Consider the following 3,409-nt stretch of genomic DNA (forward strand, 5'->3'; position numbering starts at 1 on the left):
AAGGGTTCTTTGGGGATGCATGGAAAGGGAATGGAGAGAGACTAAAGAATTGAATTCATTTCAGTAGAAGACCCAGGTGGAAGAATAGGTAACAGCAGATGAAGTAATCTCTGGGTCTGAAGAAGGGAAAGATAAAGGTATACAATTCAGGGCAAAGAGAGTCCAGCCTGATTTTCTGACTTCAGTAAAGGAACTCAGGAGCAGATATTTTGTTAACAACCACCCAGATCTGTTCTATACATTGGCAAAGTAGGGAGACACAAACATATTTGATTTGAGAAGCAATTGAGAACATCCATTTAATAAAAAATATTAAATATTCATTTAACTGTACCTACCATATTATGCAATCTTATAAGCTAAGGCTGTACCGGGCTCATAGTAGGGACTCAAAAAATGCTTACTGAACTGATATTATCTCTTATATATTGATTTTAGCCTAGGCTTCTTATTAGTTCTGTTTTGACATAAAAGATTAAATTTATAAATGCTGATTATAAGTTTTTTGTTTGCTTGTCTCTTTTACAAAAGCAACTTCCTGAGAGCAAAGAGATTGAGAGCATAGGCTTCAGCATTAGGCAAACCAGAGTTTTTATTCTGACTTTGGCACTCACTAGCCATGTGAACTTGGTCAAGCTGGTTAGCCTCTCTGAGCTTCTGTATCTTCATCTATAAAATTGGGATAATAACAGTGTTTAATTCATAGGACTATCATGAGGATTATATGACATAATGCAAATAAAGTCTTTAGCACAATGCCTGACAAACGCCCAGAAATTAACAGCTTTCAGCAGAATGCAAGCAAACTAATGACTAGGATAGAAGCAGACACGAGGAAAAAATAAAAATGTGTAAAGGAATAGGATGATGAGATGATCCAATTTGGAGAAACTAAAATTTTTCCAGGATTAGGCAGGAAAGAGCTGTGAGAGAGATGCTGAGAGGAACCTGTAGGGAGACATATGTGCCCGATATAAATTTAATAGTTGATTCTATTTTACATATTTATTGAGTGCCTGCTCGGTACAAGGCACTGTTCTAGGCACTAGGGACTAACAGCTAGCAAAGCAGTGTTTTTATTCTAGTAAGGGAGAAAAATGATACACAAGAAGTAAAAAATATATATATTTCTTACAATGATAAGAGTTCTTAAGAAATTAAAACATGACAATGGGATAAAGAGAGATGACAGTGGTGTTTTAGATGGGGAGGTCAGAGTACAGGCCCATGTGATGAGAAGCAAGTGTTGTAGAATCTAGGGAAAGAGCATCCCAGGCAGAGGCGACAAGTGTCAGAGCTCGCCATCAAGAAAGCCAGTACGTCTGGAATGAAGGGAGGGTGGTAGGAGATGAAGTCTGAAAGGGAGGCAGAGGCCAAGCCAAGGAGCAAAGTCCTAGGAGGAAATTTCTACATGTGGTGAGAGGCCAATGGAAGGTTCTTCCCTTAACTAACTGTCTCCTTCCCTGTGCTCTCGCCCTTCTCCCCATTACAGGCCAGGAAAATTTTGTGGTCTGATTTGTATTTTAAAAATGCTACTCTGGCAGATGTTTTGAGAATAGACTGTTGTTGGGGAGGGGCAGGAAGAGGGGAAGTAGAAGAGACCAGTTATAAGGCTATTGCATGATCTAGGAAATAGATAATGGTGTTTTGGACTAAGATGATAGTAATGCTGAGACATGGCTGGATTAGGAATATACTATGTTTTGAAAGTAAAACCAACAGGATTTGGATGTAGGGTGTGAGCCAAGGTGAGGGGCCCGGTTCGGTTCCTGTGCAGGCCACTTTTACTTGGAGTCTCGTATGAATGGATAAAATGTGCCTGAGGAAGGGTTTAAAAACTGAACGTGGCTAACCTGAAAACCCGACAGAAAGAAAAAATATGAAAATGTGAATGAATATTGTTTTAAACAGTAAAAACTGAACCTGTCATGGAATGAACAATAACAACAAAATCCTCAGGCTAATCAAGCTATTTTAACATAACAAAAAGACCCACATAAAGCATCTGATTTTAAAAGCTACATACAAAACAGGGGTCCCCAAGTAAATACTGAAAGTCAGTTGGCTTTCTTCCTTACGTAAAGATGAGTTCAAAATGAAATCACCTGACTACAGTCGGATAGGTCCCCCTGCTGGTGGCTAGAAAAATTACCTCCAGATATATGTATGCTGAGTGATACATGATAATTTTGCCCAGAGCAAAATGTATGAGGCTGTTGTTGTGTACTGTCAAGTTGATCCGAACTCATAGTGACCCTATAGGACAGAGTAGAACTGCCCCATAGTGTTTCCTAGGCCAAAATCTTTATGGGATCAGATCGCCAGGTCTTTTCTCCCACTGAGCCACTGGTGCTTTTGAACCTGACTTTCGATTAACAGCTGAGTGCTTAACCATTGCGCCACCGGGGCTCCTATGCATGAGGTAAGCCATGTTACATCCCTTCTTTTACTTGATGCCTAACTCACTTTAACCCAGACCAACTATCGCTGGCTCCCCAGGGATCCCCAACAGCATCCCATCTACAGGCTATGCCCCAAGAGATAGCATTTCACATTCCTAGGACTCATCAAAACATTGCCTCTGTTATGTCCCACTGTCTAAGACAACTTCTCTTTGGGACCTGGCAATATGTGGTAAAGGGTCAGGTATTTAAAACAGCTCTCTAAAATAATGTAATGTTTTTAACTAAATAAAGTTTTATTTTGTTTTGTTTTCAACAAGCGGATAAATGTAAATTTTTCAGAGAGGACTAGTGACAAGAAAGGCATGCTGAGCAGAAGAACATTGTTGAAGATATGAAAAAAAATAAAGATTTCTCATCATACCAGGCGATCCTGCTAAGTGTTGTGCTGCCCCATTAATGCCTTACAATTTCCTGCTCTCACACCCTTCTTCACGTGCTCCCCGAGGGAGGAGTTATGTTTGCCTGGATCTGCTGACTAGAGAAAACAGTGCAGGGTAAGTTGGCCAGGGTCCAGGTGAAAACATGCCAGCCTTAGATGTCTCCAGGTAAAGGGCAGAAGAAGTCTTAGAGGCCTGGATTCAGGCTTCTATTACATACAGAAGAGGCAGGGTCAAAATTTATTTCCTGACACAGTCACCAAGGAGAAAGTTGCTAAAATACGTAGCTATTCAACTCCGCTTTTATGCCCAGAGCTCAAGCAAAAACAACAAAGAAAAGTGCAGGTACTGACAAGCAGCAAGTGTAAGGTGTACAGAGAAGTGAGTGCCAGCACAATCTGCCAGCACCCAGGCTTGGCTGGTGAAGAAGAGGATCCACAGGGCTTTTCAGCCATTTGCCTCCTTAGCACTCCAATGGAAGTATTACGCTTTATTTAACTGTTATTCCAGGGAAAACCCCAACACATCTTAATGCCAGAAATACTTCTGCTCAATTACAAGGCTGTG

The sequence above is a fragment of the Trichechus manatus genome, unplaced genomic scaffold (genome assembly GCF_000243295.1).
Source record: "Trichechus manatus latirostris isolate Lorelei unplaced genomic scaffold, TriManLat1.0 scaffold00112, whole genome shotgun sequence".
NCBI lineage: Eukaryota > Metazoa > Chordata > Mammalia > Sirenia > Trichechidae > Trichechus > Trichechus manatus.